Here is a 24,337-nt window from a genome sequence, read left to right as displayed (position 1 = left end):
GCGTACCATGGATTTATATAAGGGCAATAATATATTCTCAGTCTTATTCTCTATCCCCTTTTTAATGATTCCTAACATCCTGTTTGCTTTTTTTGACCGCCTCTGCACACTGCGTGGACATCTTCAGAAAACTATCCACGATAATTCCAAGATCTTTTTCCTGACTCGTTGTAGCTAAATTAGCCCCCATCATGTTGTATGTATAGTTGAATTTGGGTCAGTTAGCCTGCTGGCTGCTTGACCCTTTCTGGCTCAGTGTCACAAATACATACATTCAAACTTTGTAGAGCTCAAGAGACTGGTAACGTACCATAAAGCTTGCAGAAGAGCTCGACATTTGAAGATATCTGCCCTGAACATGTAGAACTACGTGTTTCAGACCATTTGGATAAGCTTTGGCTGAGCATCTGAGCTTTTCGTGTCTTTATCAAATCCCCAATTCTTCCGAGTTTTACCCATCACATGTGAGGGAATCCTCTGCACCCATCTACCCTATCAATGCAGCAGAATTAAGGGGGCTGGTTATAATACAGCTGAAACCCTGCATTGGTTGCAGCACCATTACGGTCTACTCTATAGCTGGAACATTTTAACTAGGCCAGGGGACAATCATGTAATAAGTGGGCATCCTGATAAGGTAATATTTGTAGAGTAGAACAGGCCAATGAATGGAAAGAAGGCGTGGGTGGGGCAAACAGTCTTGGTGTTAGCAGGCTAGAATCCCATTAACTTTAATGGTCTTTAAATAATTGCACCCACTAACACCAGTGCTAAAATTTGGTCCAAAGAGACCAACAATTAGGTTTCACACAGGCTGAGACACATATCTTGAACTCTATGATCAGTTCAAACGGGTTTGTTGCCAATATTTCACATCACAAGGACTTCTGTATCAGATTCTCAGCTTAACAAAAAACAAACACACAAAAAACACAAACACACAGATCTTGCTTTCCAAGAAATGGAAAAATTCTCTTTATAATGCAGATTAAAAACTTCTGTACCCACACTTATAAATAAAAAATTAACAACTTTATCTAGGTCTGTGCACTGAAGGTACATTCAAGTTTTATCCTTCTTCCCTAAGTTGTAATTTTAAAATGGTATGTATGACAAGTCTTATGGGACCACTCAGAATTTTCTATTGACATCTTTCTGTCATTGTTATCAAAGCTTCATCTTCCAAACATCCAGCTGTCACTGGATAGTTGTGTTTCTATGACAGCTTTATAATCTATAGCTATATACATAAACACATACATAACTGACAGCGAAAGTATGTGTGACACAGAAATCATTACCTTTGGTTCCAGAAACTTAGGCTTCCAAGTACTTAGCTAAGAGAGCAACACAAATAATTCAGGTCCTATCCCTACCTTCCTGTTTAAAATGTCTTAACTGAATAGTAAAACTACAAAACAAAATGCCAAATTGGGTTATTTTGCAAACATTTTGTTGACCTAATCTCATGGGATGGAAAATGTTGACAATAGTCCTGCAAATATGCTTGTCTATGAATATTCATGATGGAAGCATTGCTGCAACCATCCTGAAAAGCTCATGGTGCATTTGGGAGTCCATCCAATCACTGAACAGAAACAATGCCATTTGATTGAGTGAGCAATCATAGAGTCTAACTAATTAATTTTTTAAGAAATAATTATGGTGAGTGGTACTTGTAAAAACAACACACTAAACTATCATTTAATAATAAATAATAAATAATAATAATAATAAAGTCTTGAAAGTCAAAATATATTCACAGATAATTCATTAACAAAAATTGGGCTACATTAAACGTATTATTCACTCTGAATAGTTCACCCACCTCTAATCAATAAAAGTTAAGACTTAGGTGCAACTTAATTGATTTCCACTAAGTAGAATTCATTTTACACCAGCTGTAAATTTACCCCCAAAAGAATAAAGTTTCAATTCTTATTAATGTCATGTCAATAACTCAGATTTCCCATTAAATCTAATCCTACTTAGACAGCAACGGTAATGGTGTTTTTCCAATTACCTTGGAGATGCTATTTTGACTCATTATGAAAAATGCCCTGTCTAAATACATACCCGCATGTGGGCAGAGCTCAGGATGATATGGAAAAGGTGGGGGATATATGCAAGTCACAGGTGTAATTTAAACCTCCCTACACTAATGTTACTACTTGTACCAGCTAAAGACCTGCATTCCAGATTTCACCCAGAAGAAAGGCAGGTAGTGTTACTGCGTCCTTCCTCAGGATTTCCACTACGTGCAATCAAGTTTTGATTGTGCTTGGTGTCCTGTGGAAGCCCAACCTGCAAAGGCTGCTAAGAACACACACTGAGGCCTCAATTAAGGAAAGCATTTAAGCACATGCTCAAGTGCTTTGTTGCTTAGGACGGGATTGCTGAATCAGGGTTTGAATCACAACATCCCCTGCTTCTTTAGTCACATCCAACCCAGTCATCACCCTCCATGTTTTTGTTACAAGAGACGGCTGTGGCTGCTTCCTGTCTCTGTGACCTCCCGCTAGCTAGCCCTTCAGCTGTAAGAGGCCCTTACAAAGTTTGGCGGAAGTCAGCACAGATCTTGGGTTGAATCTGGCCCAGGGAGAAAAGAACGCGAGATAAAATTCTTTCATTCTCACTCCAAGAGTTTCCTAATTTCCACACCCCTCAGTGCACCTCTTATTTTAAGCCTAGATCTAACTCAGTCCCTTCCAAACTGCTCAATGTATCCATCATTTTACTATACACCTCTACCCCGATATAACATGACCCGATATAACACGAATTCAGATATAACGCGGTAAAGCAGAGCTCCGGGGAGGCGGGGCTGTGCGCTCCAGTGGATCAAAGCAAGTTCGATATATCATGGTTTCACCTATAACACGGTAAATTTTTTGGCTCCCGAGGACAGTGTTATATCGAGGTAGAGGTGTATTAATTATTCAACACCACAAAAGCAGAGTAATGAATCTGAGGGTATAGAAAATGCTACATTTGCTACCATAGTGAAAGCCACACTAAGCTTCCTGCTCTATTCGTTTTCCTTGTCCTTCATTTGGAATCTCTCTCTGAAATGTAGTCAGACTGAGAAGTACTTGTTTGGAAATCTCAAACAAACATGGTTTTGTACTGAATACAAGTACAAATACAGTACTATATGCAACAGAGCAGCCAGCAGTGTGTTTACCCTTTAGAAACACTGATTTGCCCCAGCTAGAAGGGTCAATGGGAAAAAGCATATAACCTTGTCCATAGGGAATTATGTAACTGTTCATAAGAACAACTTCTAGCCTTTTTTAAAGGTGCTCACAAAAAATGGCATTGACAATTCATCCTTGAGCTCAGTTAAAATTTTAGATAATGCTGCTGAAGTCAGTTACAACTAATTCAACAATCTTCATTTCTCTTGATTCATTATTAATCAAGTCAGTGGACTTACGCCATTTTACTGTAATGTTGGTGCAAAATATTACAGTATTATTTCTTGATCGTCTAAAAAGTATAAAGTCATGTATTTCAAATGGAAGGACTGTCAATTAACATTTATTGTTGCTGGCACATTTCTGCATCATACCAAGTTGCAATATCCTGAATAAATACTAGTGATTGGCAAATCGGAAGTTCACCCTGCAAAAGCACCCCAAGGATTTGACCTTGTTTAAGGGCCAGATCCTGGGACATGCCAGAGCTATAGTGTTACAGGTAAATAAGGGAGAAGTACAAAGGACACTTTCAGCCACATTTATGACTCTCTACCCCATGCCTGAACCTGGGGTGTCCCAGGACCAGGCCACTCCCTTGACACAACATAAGGTAACTTCTAATACGTTCTGAGACACACCTGTATTTCTATTCTGACTTCTGGGGATAATCAGAGTGCAGGCACATTCCAGCCACACCCCTTCTTCTCCAGCTATATTGCCTACATGGGGTGCTGGCAATGAAGGTGGAGCAGAGTTATGATGGTGGATTTATATCTTCCAAGAATGTGAGCCAAATAACCCTACCTTCTGGAGCATAGAGGAGGACTGGGCTTCATGTTGGAAAGCTCACAAGGACAGGATGTCTTGTGAGACTTCCAATATTTCCTGGTTACAGTCAAAAAATGAGTTCTAGAGTCTACAAGACCCTGTGCCAAACCTTTCCAGGCATTCTATTACTGAGAAGTGGGTTGACCTGATGCCCTACCCAGCTGTTTATGCCTCCCCCAAGCCCTAGACTCTTTGTTACGTACCCATCTCCTATCAGTTCTCCTGCAGCAGTGCCCACATAGAGTGGGTGAAAATCAGCTAACAGCTCCAGTGAAAAGTCAACCGACAATGGCAGAGAAAAACATTGAAGACTCAGGCTGCACAGCCACCACCAAGAAGAGCACCACTACCTACCCAGGGCAAGAGAAGCACCATCCAACAAAGGCCATGTGTTTGATCTGAAAAATCTCCATGACTAGTTAGCTCATGATGTCAGTCACATGCCTTACCGTGTGCAAGAGCGCACACATCCCCTCCACATCAGAAATACCAGTGAGGACAGTCTGCATTAGCCTGGTGACTTCTGCTTCTGGCCAAAAATAAGCGTTGCTAAAGTGCTCAAAAATGAACACAAACCACCAAAGAGCATCAAGCTAACTATTTTGAACCTCAAAAAAAGGTTCATTTCCATTTTGAGCTAAGATTCTGATTGATTCCTATTTAATTGCAACGAGTTTGCCACTTTCCCTATAAGATATTTTATAAAATCTTGGGAGGTGGAAATATTTAATTCCAACCTCTGCAATAAAGTTTGCCCTTATTTCCCTTTCCCCTCGTCCAGATATTTGCATTATTATCCTATGTCTGCTTCAAAACAAGGCTCAGAGACTTTTCTTCCAATTCCTTAGCCAAATTACTGATTTTATTTTCCTGAATGCATAACCCACACTTTTCATTCATGGGGCAACTGAGGGACAGATTCCTTCTGACACTCTTAGCATGCTACGGGAAAGACTTATGGCCGCAAGGAACCACACTGAAGCTTTTTAACAGTTCAGTTTCCTGAGTAAATTATAAGGCCACAAAAGTTCAAATAGGTTTAAAATTTACTCTCACTCATTCTCCCATCTCCAGTAAGTGCCACCAATAAAAATAAATGCATCAGGACTAGTGAATAATCATACCCCCACATGTGGTGAACTGAACTAATTTAATGAAACAAACACCGTTTCCTTTAGAAAACCTGATTGCCAGAATAAGGTGGGGAAAGTACTTCACTAGTTCTGTTTAGAATTACATTCATAATCAAAATGAGGAGATTATTAAAATACATGTGCAAAGATGCTGCATTTGCAGCTTGGTTTAATCATTTAATCACTTCTTCTGTGCTCAGAGTAGACAGGATTTCCCGCCATCCTTCACATCAGACAATGAATCTGTCTCATGATTGTAATTTTTTTCCTCCCCTCTCCTCATATTGAAATGGCCACATTAATTTCACTAGGACTTATTCTTCCTGCACTGGTACTGAAAATCTGCTCCATGCTTCCTCACACATTAGGTTATTTGATTTACCAAATTACACACAGGTATTTAGGTAGCTAGCCGTATCACAGATATTTGCTGCACAAGATATTGCATCCATTTAGCACAAACAGATATTAGCAGTTTATAGAATCTGATTATATAAAACTCACCTCCCCTTTCCTATTTCCTCCTTCCTGTTTGCTCTTCTCTCTCTGAAACCGGGTGGAAGTTTGGTTCTATATGAATAATGCAGACATCTGCTTGTTTGATCTAGATTTTTAACAGAAGTTGACAATTTCTGTATTACACAGGGAAGCAGAACACACATTAAACAACTACAATTTTTACTGAAGTGCTCAAGGAGGAACCTTGGGCCACTTTATTTTACTTTTAACTCTCATCCCTGTGCTTTCCCAGTTTCCTTCAAACTAGCATTGACCCCTAAAAAGACATTAAAAGTATTCAATTAAGTTTGTCTCAAAGCTCCAGATTATTCCTTGACAGTCTAGTACAGAGATTCTCAAACTACATTGCACCGTGCCCCCTTCTGACAACAAAAATTACTACATGACCCCAGGAGTGGGGACCAAAGGTTGAGTCTGCTCAAGTCCGGCTGCCGTGGGGCCAAAGCTCGGTGGCTTCAGACCCAGGCAGGGTGCCTGTAACCAGAGCCCTGCCACCCAAGGCTGAAGCCCTTGGGCTTCGGCCCCAGATAGCGGGGCTCGGGCATCGGCTTTGGCCCCGACAAGTCTAATGCCAGCCCTGGTGAGCCCATTAAAACAGGGTCATGACCCACTTGGGGGTCCCGACCCACAGTTTGAGAACCACTGGTCTAGTAAACTCTCTCGTGTGTCCTACTATATAAAACTCAGATAGATACATCCTTCACTGGGTAGGTCGTGAGCTAAGGCATGGATGGTGGTATCTGAGTCCCTCACAATATTTAATATATTTCTCCTCACAACACCCTTGTGAGCTAGGGAAGTGCTACTATCCACACTTTACAAATGGGAAACAGAGACAGACTTGCCCGAGGTCACTCAGGAAGTGTGTGGCAGCACAGGCAATTTCACCTAGGTCTCCACAAGTCAGAGGCTAGTGCCCTAACCACAGGACCTGCCCTTTCTCTCTCTTATTGGGGTGGCAGCCTACTCAGAAAAGAAAGAGGAGAAATTCAGAATTTAATAAATTTACTTTCACCTCAACCATATCTATCATTCATTCTTAATTTAGTCTCTCTTGACAATGAAGGATCCATGTGGGATAGCTGCTTCAGTACCACACATTACATGTTACACCCAGAACTATGGGAAACATCTTGACAGTAGACAGAGGAGCAGTTTGTAAAGTGCCCTCCACTGATGAGGACAAGGTAACCTCCAAAAACAGCAGTATGTCACTGAATGTTCTGACAGCCATGAAAAAGGCACTGAGAGGTACTTTCAAAAGTTCCCTGAAATAATGAGCACATTTAAAGAGAAGGAGAGTTACAGTACCCCGCATAAGCCTTTGATGTAGAATAACCTGCACTCCACTCAAGGCAGTACATTAAAATGACAGCTTTGTTAAAAAAAATCTACAGTAGTTTCCCTTTAAAATATTTGCCAATAGTTCCTTTACTGGTATCTCAGATACCAAAGTTATTTTCTATTCTAAGCAAAGAAGAAAGCTGTAGAATATCATAACACAATGTAATAAATTGTTGGCAAAAGATGACCACTATACATACAAGTATTAGAATCACCACTTCCCTTTAAGTATCATATGACACAGACTACAATACAGGAAATCCTCCATAGCACCTACGATAGTTAAGCCAAAAACAAAAGTATGAAAAATGAGTTAAGAGAAACAATTTAAAGCTTCACTGAGCCAGGACATCACCAGTCACGGACCTCCTACAACTTTAAAAAGACCAAGTTAGTATGGAATAGGCCTAAATGCAAAACGCCCTCTTCCTCACATTAAAATGGATTTTTGCGATGAATGAATAACCTCTTTCACTTTTAATTTAGGTGTGCCGGCTGACATGGCTGTTATTATTCATGGCAGCAATACACTAGCCACAGTACAGCAGAAAAAATAACTGTAATTCTATCATGTATCTGAGATTTTTCCTGGGACTTGAGAGTGTTTTAGAAATCCCTCTAAATTGACATAGGTGTAGGCAAGCCTGGTTTTAACTAAGGGCTATTTTTATTTCTCTGTCTTATACAACTGGAATTCACTAATGGATTAAAGGAATTATTAATAGTATGATATCTCCCCTTATACCCATATAATCATGGCAGCCGTGTAACTTTTCAACATTTAAGATAAATCTTCTACCCAAAAGTACCATATCACTTACAAAACAGACTGACCAAGAAAGTATCACAGAAATTGCTATGATATGCTTTGCAGTCTTTGCAAAGATGGTAGAGAGTAGGACTCCATTGATGCATACTGTGTACACTGCCACTTAAATTGTGAGTGGGGCAGACGCCACCTTTTTGTTATGTTTGAACAGAGTCTAGCACAAGGTGACTCTGATCCATGACTGGGGCTCCTACAATATGAAATATATAAAATAATAAATAAGGTATGTGTGTGTTTAAATATGTTAAATCCAAAGAACAACCTGGAGGAGAACAATTATGGAGATAGAGGTAGCTGACGAATGTTGGAACAAAGAAACTTCCTTTAGTATTAAAACAAAGGAAACAAAAAACAAGACATTTTTGCCTTTACTTTAGAAGAAATTCTGAATGATAGTTCTTTATTTTGGGCCAAACTTTCTTGCCATACCTTTATTTTCGACCTTCTCTATTACTGTAAAGAAATCCAGATGCAGAGGAACAGATGCCATTCTGCTGCATGGGCTGAGAGCATAGAATTTCAGGAATCTACATGGGGGTCCACACACCCTAAATCCCTAAATCCTCAGCTCTGTGGTGGCTAAAAACTATCGTTGGTTGGAAATTTTCCAACTAAAAATGTTTTTTCCATCAGAAAAATGCTGATTTGTTGAAACCAAAATTGTTCACAGGAAGGGTTGGTTTCAACAAATCTCCCAATTCAAAACATTTTGGGGAAAAAGTTTTGAAGTTGCTGAAACATTACATTTAATCATTTTTTCAATGAAAAGTTTAATTTCCCAGTTCAAAACAAAATGTAATTTTGAAATTTTAGTTTCATATTAAAAAAAGTTAAAAATGAAAAAGGTTGAAATCAAAACATGTTTCAAAATTATTGAAATTAAACATTTAGATTGACCCAATTTAAAAAAAAAAAGGCAGATTATTGGTTCATGAAAGTTTGAGATTTTGACTTTTCACCCCAATTCAAAATAGGACAAAATTTTCAAATATCAAAAACTCTCTCAGGATGAGAAAACCGTGTTTCCCACCCAGCTTTACTAAATACAAAGTTAGGGTCTAATGATTTACCTATATTTGAAGATTTTGGTTCTAGCATATATTCAGCAAGCAAGAAATTTATACAGGCTCCAAGTTATATTTATAAATTGCATTACTGAAAAAATTCACAGCTTTGAACACAAACTGCTTTAAAAATGCACAATAAAAAAATGACCAATTTTGTTGGTTACTATTAGCACCATTATTTCCTTAATAGAAATAAGTTATACTGATATAGCCACCTCTATACCAGTGTAATTGCATCTACACTAGCAACTCTGTGCAAAAAATCCCAAAGTTGAGAGACAATAAGGGGATAGTACAGACAGGGGAAGAACAAGGCAATAACAAAATGATACTGATTAACATGAAAAGCAATGATCACAACCCACCAGCTGCCTAACCAGTGCATGGTGTTTTTTCCAGGTATCACAACAGAGCTGAGTTTTAAGGAGGGATTTGAAGAAAGACAACGCAATGGCTTTGCAGATATTTACAGGGAGCTCCTCCCATGTCTATGGGGCAGCATGGGAGAAAGCACAAAGGGGTTAGTTGGGAAAAATGTTATTTAAAGAATACTTCTCAAAAATTCATTTTACATTTCAGTTAGGAATGGTATTCCAGAACTAAAGAATTCTAAAGAGGAGGGATGTGGATTTTTTTTAAAAATAAAATGTGCTGATACCATATTACTAAATAGCTTTTTGTTTCTTTTTAAAATCTTCACTTTCACTTTCTTAAAAACTTCTTTAAAAAATGGCCTGGGTCCTCAGAACAAACCAGTGAGGAGAAAAAATGTTAAATATTGATTAATTATAACAAGCTCTGATACGGACTTAAAATGTATCTTTGATAGTACTGTTGGAGTTTATTTTGATCAATATTCATCCTATCATGATCATTTAACATGTATTTAAATAACAATGCTAAAAATTCAGGTATCATCTTTTTTATTGATTCCTCGTGTGTTCCACAGAACTTATGTTTCAGGTTTGTATTGTTAAAAATGCCACTAAAATATAAAGTTACTGCAAATTACACTGCTTATTAAATTGTGTGATTAAAAGGACTTTTTTCACATTCCAGAAATCAAAAAAATTAAAGCAATACTCATTAATTGAATGTGTCAAAGAATGGAAAAAACTGACTCACCAAACTGAAAGCCAAACTAAATGTGTCTGGGAATGCTCCAAAGTGCGAAACTCACTTGCAGAAGACTTTCAGGGATATTTTTAGTTATTAGAGTGGGTGTAAAACACAGATTGCTTTAAAGCCAGATTTCTATCTAAGCCACAACTTTAACAGAAGTAACGTTTTGTTATAATAATGGTCTGAACCACTGACATAAGACTAGGCAAAACTTAGGGATTCAACCCAATTATATTAATAGAAATTCATATAGTAGGGGCGGCGAGTTATATGGGCCCATGGGGCCCAGGCCCCACCAATAATCCAGGAGCTGGGCTCAGCCCCACCAATGTTTGGGCCCCAGGCCCTGTGCTGGGGGTCCCCGCGTTGCAACACCCGGCGCTCTCACTCACCGCAGCGGCAGCTCCCGGGAGGGGCCTCAGGAGCGACTGGACTCCCAGCCCATTGGCTAGGAACCCCAGCCAATGGGAGCTGCCGGGGGCGGTGCCGGAGCTGCCTGGCTGCGCCTCCACAGCAGGGAGGGGGAGCGAGCCACAGGCAGTGGCTGAGCCCTGGGCATTGTGAGCAGCAGCCAGACACAGACGGTGAGCTGTGGGCAGCCAGACACACACAGCCAGGGAGGGGGGAGTTGGTGGGGACAAACACACACAGCCAGGGGGTTGTGGGACAGACACACGGGGGGAGGGGGGGGACGGACAGACAGACACAGCCTGTGAGCTGTGGGGGCAGCCAGACACACACACACAGCCGGGGAGGGGGGGGTTGGTGGGGACAAACACACACAGCTTGGGGGTTGTGGGACAGACACACACAGCGGGGGGCAGACAGACAGACAGACACAGCCGGGGGGGTGGGGGGGGTTGGTGGGGAGAAACAGACACAGCCTGGGGGTTGTGGGACAGACACAGCGGGGAGCAGACAGATAGACAGACAGACACAGCCGGGGGGGGGGGTTGGTGGGGACAAACAGACACAGACAGGGGGTTGGGGGTTGTGGGACAGACACACACAGTGGGGGGCAGACAGACAGACAGACACAGCCGGGGGTTGTGGGACAGACAGACACAAGGACACAGCCAGGGGGTTGTGGGACAGACACACACAGCGGGGGGGAAGGGGGACAGACACACACAGCCGGGGGTGGTGGGGGCAGCCAGACACACACAGCCAGGGGTTGTGGGACAGACCGACACAAGGACACAGCCAGGGGGTTGTGGGACAGACAGATGGACACAGCCGGGGGAGATGTGGGGACAGACAGATGGAGTCGTGGGTGGGGAAAGGAGCAGCAATGGGCACCCCGGGGCTGGTATAAAATACACAGGATGGGGGGGGGGCTTCCTGAGGGGACTATAGCAACACCCCCTGCAGAGCAGACCCAGGTTGCAGCTGGCTCCGCCCATCACAGCTCCCTGCCCCACAGAGACCCACACAACCCTCTGCCCCCTCGAGAGACTCCCAATGACCCCTGTGCCCCTGTCACTCCTCTCCAAAGAGCCCTCCCCTTTGTGCCAGCCCACTCCCCTCCCCCACTGCCTCCCCTCCTCCAAAGCTCCCTACAATCTCCCCCTTTGCCTTCCGCCCCCCAGCCCAGCCCATTCCATTGGCCGGGAGGCTCCCAGTCTAGTAGCTAGCAGGGCCCATGGGAGCTGCACCTGAGGCAGGGTGCCTGCCTGCAGATGCAGACCTGCCTGGCTGTGCCTCCACAGCACAGGGAGGGGGAGCCACAGGTGAGCAAGCCCTGGTCATCATCATCATCACAGGCCCAGTAATTCTCTGGATATTTAATTTCACTGAGGCAAAATGTGTGCAATTTTATGGGTTGAATGATTGAATGACATAATACCCACCTGCCTGCATTGTCCGTCACTAAGTCCAGTAATTTTGTCAAGTGTTTGTTGCACAACATGGTGGTGCCTACCCCTACCTTGTGCTTCAGGGGGTGATGGGGTCAGGGCATCCTGTTATAGAACTACCTGATTAGTAATTGGATATGTTGGCTGGCATCTTTTTTAGTAATTGGATATGTTTGCTCCCCCTGATGTTAGAACCTGGCTACACCACTGGGGAGGGGAGCTTCCTAGACCTGTGCAGCTGGGGCTTAGGTGAATTTTGTGATACTGTGCCCCTCCCCAGCTACCACCCTGCAGTCCCCACTCCTGCACCATGCTGGGCAAGGGGCAGCCCCATCCCCAGTGAGGCTATGGTGAGGGGTGGCAGCAGGGGAGGCCATACGTGATGGCAACCTCCCCCCTCGGTACCCACCATAGGGGAGCCGAGTGGGCCTTCTGGACCTAGAGGGACCCTAGGAGCATGTGCAGTGAACTGCGGGGGAGAGGAGGGGTCCCTCCCCTGGAGCTTGCTGCTGCCAGGGAGGGTGGAGGGGAGTCCTCTTTGGCCCTAGCCCTGGGGCAGCCTGTCTGCACCCCAAGTTCCTTATCCCCAGCCCTGCCCCAGAGTCCTCACCTGACCGGAAAAACACGCAACTTAAATTTGGTGGTCAGTTTAGAGTATCATAGAATATCAGGGTTGGTAGGGGCCTCAGGAGGTCATAAGGTCCAACCTCATGCTCAAAGCAGGACCAATTCCCAACTAAATCATCCCAGCCAGGGCTTTGTCAAGCCGGGCCTTAAAAACCTCTAAGGAAGGAGATTCCACCACCTCCCTAGGTAACCCATTCCAGTGTTTCACCACCCTCCTAGTGAAAAAGTTTCTCTTAATATCCAACCTAAACCTCCCCCACTGCAACTTGAGATCATTACTCCTTGTTCTGTCCTCTGCTACCACTGAGAACAGTCTAGATCCATCCTCTTTGTAACCCCCTATCAGGTAGTTGAAAGCAGCTATCAAATCCTCCCTTATTCTTCACTTCTGCAGACTAAACCGTCCCAGTTCCCTCAGCCTCTCCTCAGAAGTCATGTGCTCCAGCCCCCTAATCATTTTTGTTGCCCTCCACTGGATTTTCCAATTTTTCCACATCCTTCTTGCAATGTGGGGCCCAAAACTGCACGTAGTACTCTAGATGAGGCCTCACCAATGTTGAATAGAGGAGAATGATCATGTCCCTCGATCTGCTGGCAATGCCCCTACTTATACAGCCCAAAATGATGTTAGCCTTATTGACAAAGGCCAGAGGAGGGAGTGTTAGTGCCTGTGTGGACTTCTGAGAAGTGCATGGGGTGGAAGGAGATGCTGGGATGCTCTGGAACCACTCCTTCAAAGCCAGTCAGGACTCTGGGGGAGCCTCCTCTCTGAGCAGACTGTCTCCAGGGCAAGAAGCTTACACCTTCCTGGGTCTGACCTCAGAGCATTCAGCATGCCCTTCCACACCATGCACTTTCCACAGTGAGTCCGCCCAGGCGGGGTCCTGGGGCAGCCAGAGGTCCCTGCACCCCAACTCCGCAGTCAGATGTGACTCTCAGCCAGACTGTAAAACAGAAGGTTTATTAGATGATGGGAACACAGTTTAAACAGAGCTTGTTGGTACAGAAAACAGAACCCCTCGGTCAGGTCCATCTTGCGGGGTGGGGAGCCCAGAACCAAGTTCTGAGTCTCTCCCCATTTCCCCAGCCAGCTCCAAACTGACACTCCCTCCTCTGGCCTCTGTGTCTCTTCCGGACAAGGAGGCCACCTGATCTCTTTGTCCCCAACACCTTCAGCTGGCATCTTGCAGGGGAAACTGAGGCACCCACACAGTATTCAGAGAAAATATTAAGAACATTCCCACTTCATCACAACAGGTGCAACAAAATATAATACTGTATATTGAAGTAGGCAAGTGCTGCTTCTGACTTTCCACTTTTAATTGACCCTTGTAATCTTGTGGCGCTGACGTGTTGTAGCTTCATTTTATATCGGCTTACAGGGCGGGAGCAGGGGGGCCCCAACATTTTGGGCCCCACCAAAAATTATACAAACCTGCCGCCTAATTAGGTTTGAAGTGTATGTGAGACAGAGGTTTAGGAGACTGCTTCAGAACATTTAGGCATATTCTTTAGAATAAGACTAATGTTTATGTACACACTTCCCCCGCCACATGAGTAACAATATAATCCTCTGTCCATTGCCCCTCTTCTGTTTCTCTCTTTTCTATTTTTCCTTTATGTCTAAAGACATTTATATTTTACTTCAATTTAAATAGTTTGTCCAGATTAAGATTTGCATAATTCCAGTCTTCAGAAAGATCTAATTTAGATTAACTGTGGGTATTTGTGAGCATTTGAGGTCAACATCTTCAGACCTGGACACCCAGATATGAAAATATAGGCCTTAAAGTTGACGAAAGGTGCTCAGCTAACAGCTCAGGAGATAGGACACCACATTTATAATTTATTTTCCACAGAACAGGTACAGTATGGCAGAGGCAGTGCAAACTTCTCAATGTGCCTCCTATCTCACATGCGGAGACCATTTCTAGAGGTAAAACAATTCATTTTCTATGCCTCTCCTGGTTTTTGCACTTCGGCTATGCTGGTCAACAGGTGTCTGCCATCAGTGCCAATTATGCTGGGAGGAGGTAAAGAAGTGGTGGAAAGGGGAAAAGCTACTAGTCACTGAGACTACCATCTCAAGGGCTTCAGATGGCAATGCCTTTTGGTCGCCTCAAACAGTATGGATGTATTAGTATAGATTTAGATGCCTAACTTCAGGCTCCTATATTTATTACTTTGATTTCAAGCAACTTAGAACAAAGATACAGTCACTGCTCCATGTTTGTACAGCACCGAGCCCAATCGGTCTTGGTCCACGACTGGGGCTCTTAGTCACCACTTCAATATCCATATAGAGAAGTGGTGTGCCCAGACTTCATTTATTCACTCTAATTTAAGGTTTCGCGTGCCAGTAATAAATTGAAACGTTTTTAGGTCTCTTTCTATAAGTCTATAATATATAACTAAATTGTTGTTGTATGTAAAGTAAATAAGGTTTCTAAAATGTTTAAGAAGCCTCATTTAAAATTAAGTTAAAATGCAGCGCCCCCCACCCCGGGCCGATGGCTAGGACCCAGGCAGTGTGAGTGCCACTGAAAATCAGCTCGCGTGCTGCCTTTGGCATGCGTGCCATAGGTTGCCTACCCTGATATAGAGGGTCAGAACTTTGCCAGGGAGAGTGGGGCAAGTGAGAAGGCACCTAAATATCTGAAAGTTAATGGCCCACCCTTGATCATCAGAATACATCTGCTTAGGTGCTGTACTGTATTTAGCAACTTACCACTGCCATGAACACTTAGCATCCGTTTGCTCTTTTTATTTTTACTTCTGTGTACTACCTTCCAGTTGCTTCTCTAAAGGAATAAATAATCCAAAATTGTTAAAATCTGGAAGACAGCCTCAGCTGGCTCCCAGCAAAGACAGCTACATATGTAAACCATCAATATTTGTATGGAGTGATTCTAGGAATTCACAAATAGATCTCTCATGCATAGACGATGACAAAGACAGAAAGCAAAATGGCTACCCTAGGGTACTCTCCAGTGCACAAAATGTGTACTGTGTTACCTTCTGCTGGTAATCTCATCATTCACTGACTGACTGCAGGGTTCCATTCAGGATCAATGAGTTAGCCTTAATTCATCCCTATATGAGTAGGCAAAACTATTTGCCATGTAATTGGAATAGCTTTATTTGCATCTAAGGTCTGGTCCACACTAAGAAGCGGGGTCGAACTAGGGTACGCAAATTCAGCTACGTGAATAGCGTAGCTGAATTCGAAGTACCCTAGTTCGAACTACTCACCCGTCCAGACGCCACGGAATCGAAGTCCGCGGCTCCAAGGTCGACTCCGCCACCGCCTTTTGCAGTGGTGGAGTACCGGAGTTCGAACTATCACTTCCGGAGTTCGAACTATCGCGTCCAGATTAGACGCGATAGTTCGAACTCCGAGAAGTCGAACTCACCGCGTCGACCCGGCTCGTAAGTGTAGACTAGCCCTTAGTGTAAGTTAGATCAGGAAAAAACTCATCTTTAAATAAGTATGTATGTAATTACATGTCAGTTATATTGTGCTTTTCTATGAGACGGGTGTCTTCAGATCTTTAAACATATCAAGACACTGAGGACCTTATTCTCACTTACACTAATGCACTTTAACACTATTCTGACAGTGTAAAGTGGCCTTAGAGTGAGTGTTATTTACAGGTATATTCACTTTAAGGTCCCTTTAAGCTGCTTTAGCAGTGTAAATGAGAACCAGGCTCTAGGTACTCTGTCGTTGTATGTTAGAAAATGAACAGCAAACAGAATTATGCAGACACATATAACAACAACATGGTAAAGTTACACTGATATACCTCTACCCCAATATAACACTGTCCTCGGGAGCCAAAAAAATCTTACCACATTATATTGAACATGCTTTGATCCGCAGAAGTGTGCCGCCCTTCCCTCCCTGGAGTGCTGCTTTACCGCATTATATCCGAATTTGTGTTATATCGGGTTGCATTATATCGGGGTAGAGGTGTATATTCTAATTAGCATGCCGTAGGATTTTGCAGCTTGGCAAGTGTTTAATCTCATTCTTTTGGCTGGCATTCATAGACAGTCCCATACCATGTCAGTTGTGATCTAAGAACTCTGGATGCCAACTTCCAGAGGGCAATGGGTATATAGGGGTACAGAGATCTCTGGACTTGAAAGAATGTCATGCAAGGTCTCTAATGAAAGCCTGTGTCACTCTAGGCATCAATAACTGTGAGATGCATGTATGGAAAATGCTGAAAATTATGTTCTCAATATCTAATTAAAAACAGGTCACAAAGATAGAGTGGCTTGAGAAACTCCTCCAGAACAGGGATGGGAGACACTTGTTTCTAAGGGGCACCAGTGTGTGTTGCAGGTAATAGAACGTTAGCAGAAATAGGCTAACAGACTCCTACTGTAAGTCAAATGCTAATGAAGAGCTGGGGAGAAAACTAACAGGAAGAGGTAAAACAACAAGGTGAAGTTTAGCCTCTAGAAAGCACATAATGGTGTTTTATATGTAATCATTTGTTTTCATCCCACACTGATTTTTATTTGAATCTCTGTTCTTTAAGTAAATGTTTTTGTTTTAGAATTAAGCTTGTGCTGTGTGTAAATCAGGAGCTGAGATCTAAACTGGCACTGTGGGATCAGAGAATCTGGGATTTCTGTGGGTATCCAGTAATCTGAGACTGGATACCACAGGTAGACACTTTTATACTGGTAAATGGTTAAAGGCCCATTATTATACTGAAATAAGGGAAATTATTAAATGACTTTAGAATGCTTTGGGCCAGTGGTGGGCAACTTGCATGTGGCCATCAGGGTGACCCACTGATGGGTCACAAGACAGTGTTTACATTGACCGTCCGCAGGCATGGCTGCCTGCAGCTCCCAGTGGCCGCGGTTCACCCTTCCCAGCCAATGGGAGCTGGGGGAAGCGGCGACCAGTCCGTCCCTGCGTCCTGCCACTTCCCGCATCTCCCATTGGCCGGGAACGGTGAACCGCGGCCACTGAGAGCTGCAGGGGGCCATGCCTGCGGATGGTCAACGTCAGCAAAATGTCTCGTGGCCTGCAATCAGATTACCTTGATGGGCTGCATGTGGCCCGCGGGCTGCAGGTTGCCCACCACTGCTTTGAAGGGACTTGGATGCATCTATTTTCAACCCAAAAGGCAAAGATAGGGCTGGTGTAGCCCAGCAGAGAGTGGCTGACAGGCTGATTTTCTTAGGGAGTTAACACCTACTCAGCACAGGCAAGACTCCCTTGCTCTGGAGGCAGGTGATAACAAGGTGACTCACGGCCCTGTGTGCCCCAAGAAGCATCATAGCAGTTATCTTGGAGATTACATATATTTTGTTTTTGATGGAACTGGGGTTTTTGCTGAAAGAAAACAGAACTGTACAATGGATACACTTTTATATTGGTAAATGGTTAAAAGCCCACTATTATACTGAAACAAGGAGAATTATTAAATGACTTTAGAATGCTTTGGGCACTGTTAGCTTATCCATGCCTTACCCAGTGAACTCCCAGAAACAGGATAAGGTGAATTGCACTTCCAAGGTTAGTAATGCTGCAGGGGTGTGGAAACAATGGCAATGGGGTACAGAATCAAAGCAAACTCCAGCATTACGTGTATGTCACAGAAATGGGAAAAATTATACTAGAACACTTGAAAGCGTTATGATAAAATAAAAAGCAATTATAATATTACAGGACATACACAATTCCTCTTCTTTTAAGTTATAATATACAGTATACATTTCAATCTACCTCTTGACTACAACACTTAAAACACTTTACCTCTCTTTTTCCCTCACCCATCCCAGTTTACAACACTAAAGCCAAAAATGACTGATCTCTGTGTCTTTTTATCATGAAGGAGCAAAACCAAGCAGCTGAAGATAAGCTTATCCACATTTATATAAGTAAATCTTGGATTTAAAGTACCTTCAGCTCTCTTGGCATTGTTGCTATTCCCCATAATTCCTGCTCTTCTTAAAAATATTACTAAAAATATACCAGCTGTCTGGTAATGTTTCAAGAGAAATGCACATGAAATTTGGAAATAGCATGGGGTTTTGCTCAGATAAGATTCTTGTTGCTTTGTAATGTAGAGTATGATTCACCGGAGTCTTGAAAAATTGGAAGTGTCACACTCAGGACATTAGGTAGTGATTCCATTACCTGAAGGAGGCTATTCTCAGAGCTTCATCTTATTGAATTTACTTATCTATGTTCTTGTAGATCACGAGAGCTAAAGAAAGCTGGGCATTATTGTGTGTGCAGGGATTGCACTCAGCATGGGTTTGAATTATTCAAGTGATTTCAACATGCGCACATGCACACTTTAGGAAACATCATAACTGTTAAAAACAAACTGTGCTCTTCCAAAAAGGAGCATAAAAACTCACTTGTGATGATGCCACAAAACAAATATGAACTTTTGCAGAAGAGTTTCATCAACAAGCTCTTTCTGAATCTTAAGGGAACTTTTTCCGTAAATCTGTTATTCAACAACTGGAGGGGGAAAAAAAGTATTCACCAAATATTTTTACACCTACCTACATAGCTGTTTGTAAATAATTTGAGTAGAAAAAAAAATACAAAATTCCTTAAGGTAAACTACTCACAACAAATATGAATAATTACCTTTACAATAGTTTTACAGGCCTCATGATTTATTTAAGCTATGTTTGTACTGGCATGCCCTTTCATAATTGTGACGGGATTCTCGGAATACATTTTGGAACTGTGGGACCACTGTTCCCTCTTTACTCTCCAGTCTGGGCTGTCTCTCACAATGCTATGCCATGACACCCCTCCAGTGCAGTGATCACTGAGCCATGAGCATGTGGAGATTCACCCTGCTAAATTGTATGAATGCACTCTAAACCACTCATGAATTATACAGAGAGGCACCAGCAAATGACCCCAGCCTTGCATCCCAGAAATATACCGTCTTACAGTGCTCCAGACTCCCTTGAATAGTGCAAGCTTGTTAATTAGTTCGCCACTCCGACAAAGGGTAGTGGACATGCAGCAGCCCTTGTTAACCTGAGATTCTCCAAGCACTTCAACCAAAAATGCACTGTTTTAGGTAAAAATATAAAACAGATTAACTACAGAAAGATAGATTAAGTGACTATACGTGTTAGGCGCAGTGGTCAAAGTTGGTTACATAAGAAATAAAAATAGAATCAGTGTCTAAATTCTAACTTTGATTCAAATCTTGCTTAATCTGTTAAACATCTCTTCCAACCCTAACAGATGTTACAGGCAGCTCACGGTTCTTAATACACAGGCTGTATTTCCTTTTAGCCTGGGACCAATCTCCCCAGTTCAGAATCTTTGTTTTCCAAATGATCTTCCAGGGGTTGAGATGGGGGAGGAGAGAGGCCAAGTGGTGATGTCATCAACCCTTACTCACACTTTCTCTCCAGGTGCTAGAAATGTCCTTGCTATGGTGGGGGTTAGGTAGCCCTCCTTGTGTATATGCCCTCTCTGAGGAGTCTCTGGGAGAGTGGATTCTTCTTGATGGACCAGCAATGCCTGTCTGGCCAATCTAGATGTAAATCTATCTTGTCAGTGTGTTGCTCCTTTGTTGCCACTGAAAGGCCAGCTGTGGGCATTTCCCACTAACCACAGTTCTCAGAACACATAGCAATACTTCATAACTTCACATACAATGATAGTACACACAATTCAACAGGATAGTAAAGTTCAACAGATCAAGACTTCTTAAATGATACCTGACAAGGCATACGTTGTACAAAATGCACCATAATGATATCATAGTGGTGAATATAGGGTTTCAGGGTGCTATTTTGATGTACAGAGTGTCACAGTAATACACAATTAAGAAATAAACTACAGGCCATATCATTTGCTAGACAGGAACATCTTGCTTAGAACACAAAAGCTGTTGAGTTTCCTCATCTTTCTAATGGTCGGGAAAGAGCAGTGGAGCAGGTAACAGGTTTCACTCCCAAAACCTGTAGATGTCCCAAGATTCCAGTTGTCTTGGGTCACACCCTGAAGGGCCAAGATCTCTTCACGGCTTGAAATCCCAACTGACCCCTATGGTCATGCTGCCAATACCTTATTGCCATTGGCTTCTGCATAAGTGATTAATTTATTCACCATATGCAGGTTCTTTGATTGACAATGCTAATGATTTCAGTGTTATCTTATGCTAGGAAATTTCATGTGTTTCCAGGCATTGGGATGTTGTGGGGATCAGTTACCCTCCAAGCCTCATTCCCTTTTACCACACCCCAATGCACAGACAGCATTACCCATAGAGCACTCCACGTTATCAAGGGAATGTTGCCTCAAAGCTAGTGTCCTGTGCCCTGCAATGTGCTTAGTTTTAGTTCCCTCTGCTTATAGAAGTGGATGGTATGATTAGGGCGTGTCACTTTTCTCCATGTAGCCTCAGAAGCTTCCCCCTTCTGTGCCAGGTGTGCCATGAACTTGAGAATAATCTTAAAACCAAAGAGCCCCAAAGTCACCTGGGCTGGATGTTTTTGAATTCAGCAAAAGAAGAGAAAATAAGATATGGAGCAATTCTCTGGGGGATGTCAGTACATTCAGTAATTAGCAACAGCAGCAACAACACTATGGTAGCACCAGTCAGGGCTACTTGAGCTAGGTACTGCATAAATACAGATAGTCTCTGTGACAAAAAGCCTACAATCTAACTCCCCTCAGGATGCTGCCTGAAACTTTCAGCAAGCCCCCACCCCCAAATAAAACAGGCATCCAAATCCCCTGACTTGCCTTGGCATTATGACAAGGGTTTTCTTTTCTCAGAAGCTGTAATCTAAACCTAAGAGTTTTTCCCAGTTAGTAAGGGCTAACAAAATCTGCCTTTTATTACCTCACCTATTTTATCATAAATGTAAGCTGGTTTCAACTCCTTAATCCATGTGCAGTTTTATTAGATTTATAAGCAATTTCTCATCTTTTAAGTCTTAAATGGCACCTTCTTTGGTCCACAATTGATTTGGGCTCTGGAATAATGAATGACTTATCACTTCACTTCAAACCAAGTCACTCAGCACAAATCAATAGTTGGCCCAGCCTGTATAAGGAACAGTAAAAGACTAACTCTTTCAGTCCCAATCCTGTTGTCCTGTTCTCCATTTCACACTAAATGAAACAGATTAAAATAAAACAATAGAATATGACTTTGGGGGGGTTGTTACTTTTATTGTAAAGGAGGTTTAATACTCAGATGTAGCTCAGTAACTCATGTCTGCCCCAGTGATACTATGAGTTACCTGTATTTAATTTACTTCTGAAAGTGTACCACTTACATAAAAATGTACCCAGTGAAAGATGCCCTTAATAATGATTTTTCATTCCCACCTGCAGAAGTGCTGATTGCTCTATATGTGCACACACAGTTCTGAAATACTTCCAGCATGCTTGAATGTGAGACAAACAATTCTTCAATTCCAGGATGTCCGCTTTTTACTATGTTAACACAATAGTGTAAGGTGACTACAGTCGTATACAAGAGAATACTCAAGTTACCTGCAAGTGATCCAGATCAGTTAGATAAAGTTAATCTTGAGACGATGACTAATTCTTTCTATATGGATTTGATGGAAACATCGTAACCCCCACTTGCTGACATATAGAATTGGATGTTAGAAAGATTTAACAAGATGAGCAAACTGCTGCAAGCCACTGATATTGAACTTGAAGTTCTCATTAAGGCACAGGAACCCAAAGGGAATTAGTTTGCAACCTTTGTTTAAAGTATAGTGACTTTATTGAACAAATAGAAAAATCAACTGGAGTAAATGAATGCTGGTAGGTAAACATAAAACAATTCAGAGAAGGCCACACAGTGACACTTTGCTTGTTGGCTGACTGAAAAATTCCATGTAGAACATTTTAACAGATCTCACACACTTCAGAATATGAAGTAATCTCTAGCCCGAGAGCTTACATAGTAGCCTCTCAAAAATTCCACTTCTTAACCCTGTGGTTACAGTTCCATAGCTGGAGACAGCACCTGAGTAATCTAAAAATCTACAGCCATGCTGCACCTTGGTGTGTGCATGTACTAGTTATCATGCTACATCACAAATGTCAAACATTTGGCCTGCAAGCTGGACTCAGCCCATCTGAAGTATTTATCTACCTCCTTCCCTTTCCACATAATTTGGAACTCTTCATAGGTTGAGTTTGATAACCCTGCACTATACCTAAGCAAAGTCAGAACTGGTCAATACTTGGATAGGAGACCTCCAAGGAAGGATGACTGGCACTCTGGAGGTCCGAGTTCATTTCCTGATTTTTCCACAATGAGTTATTGTGCTGGCTAGGTGAGTGGGTGGTTCTTGGCATCTCATCAGACAGTCCCCAAAGTGAACAACTACTCATGTACAGAAGGACCACAGCCTCAGGAAGTACCACTGAAAGTTCTTAGGTACATTTGTTCTTCCTGCCTTCCATTTGGTAACAGCAACAGTGGGAGGATAGCAGCCTCTGAGACAGATTTTGCAACCTTGTGCAATATCTTTGGGGACTACTGTACTAAATTTATGAATGGTTTATGGATCGTTTGCTACTCCATAAGGGAAGTTACCAGAGTTTCTCCAGGAACCAAAAAACTGTGTGTGCGTAGGGGGGTGATTAAGGTGAGTCACTGGATATGTCCATGCTACTATAAAAAAACCCATAGCACTGATTTTCAGAGCCCAGGTCATCTGACTCAGGCCTGTAGGACTATAAAATTTCAGTGACCCTCATGTGGGAGGGAAAATGGTGGGGGGAAGGGGAGAGGATCTCAAAGCCCAGGCTCCAGCCTGAGCCTGAAAATCTGCACTGAAATTTCATAGCCCCCTGAGCCTGAGCCCCGCTAGCCCAAATCAGCTGACCTGGCCAGTGTTGCCATTCATACCCACTGAACTTAAAGAACTCTAAAGAGGTCCAACCTCTGGAGTTGTTTGCATATACTGGTTCAAGCTGAGTTTCAGAGACTAAGAAAAAATGAAAGGGCTTTTGGTATTAAAGGATAAGCCTGAACTGACTCATGATTCTTTCTGATCCAACATACAGAACAACCTTCTGTCCAGTGGAGGTCCCTACGCTAGTGAAGGTTTGGAAAGACTTTGCCCTACTAAAGCCCCATAAGATTGATGGATGACTCCTGCTATGGTTTAGTGTTTTCTCTAATGCTTCTCCCTTAAGAAAAAAAAAGTGCTTGCTTAGAAGGAGCTACGTAGTAATTGGTAACTGCTGGCAATACACGATTCATAGTCCATGGAGAGACAGCAATGCACAGGCACTGGCTGTTAGACAGCCTGCTGCTGGGGATATCACAGTGAAAGGCAGGGATCTGCCCAGCCTTAAAGCCCTCTGGTCAGAAGGAAGTAGGACAGGGGTTCTGAGTAGGCACACATGAGAGCTGAAGATCTGGGAACTCCTGAAGTGGACCACAGAGAAAAGGATACAGGTGCAGTTACCTAACAAACAGATATTGTTCTGGTGTCTTCAGGTATTGTTCTCACCAGAGCTAGGCCAACTTAAATGCTGATCGCCTGAGTTAACTCTGAAGTGAAGACATGCCCTAAGTCAGGGGTTGGCAACCTTTGGCACGTGGCTCACCAGGGTAAGCACACTGGCAGGCCAGCCAGTTTGTTTACCTGTCACGTCCGCAGGTTCGGCCGATCGTGGCTCGGACTGGCCATGGTTCGCCGCTCCAGTCCAATGGGGGCTGCGGGAAGTGGCGCGGGCCAAGAGATGTGCTGGCCACGGCTTCCCACCTCCTCCACTGGCCTGGAGCAGCGAGCCGTGGCCAGTGGGAGCCACAAT

General features: G+C 42.9%; 1 long non-coding RNA gene across 1 annotated transcript in view; it reads right to left on the bottom strand.

The window, feature by feature from the left end:
- LOC123361717 overlaps nt 1–24,337 on the bottom strand; it is a 62,207-nt gene that overhangs the window by 12,618 nt on the left and 25,252 nt on the right. Inside the window, exon 2 of the long non-coding RNA XR_006576200.1 lies at nt 5,666–5,765. This is a non-coding gene — a long non-coding RNA (uncharacterized LOC123361717). The remainder of the gene's footprint in view (nt 1–5,665; nt 5,766–24,337) is intronic.

The sequence above is a fragment of the Mauremys mutica genome, chromosome 1 (genome assembly GCF_020497125.1).
Source record: "Mauremys mutica isolate MM-2020 ecotype Southern chromosome 1, ASM2049712v1, whole genome shotgun sequence".
In the NCBI taxonomy this organism is placed as follows: domain Eukaryota; kingdom Metazoa; phylum Chordata; order Testudines; family Geoemydidae; genus Mauremys; species Mauremys mutica.
This window is presented reverse-complemented; position numbering and strand designations above follow the sequence as displayed.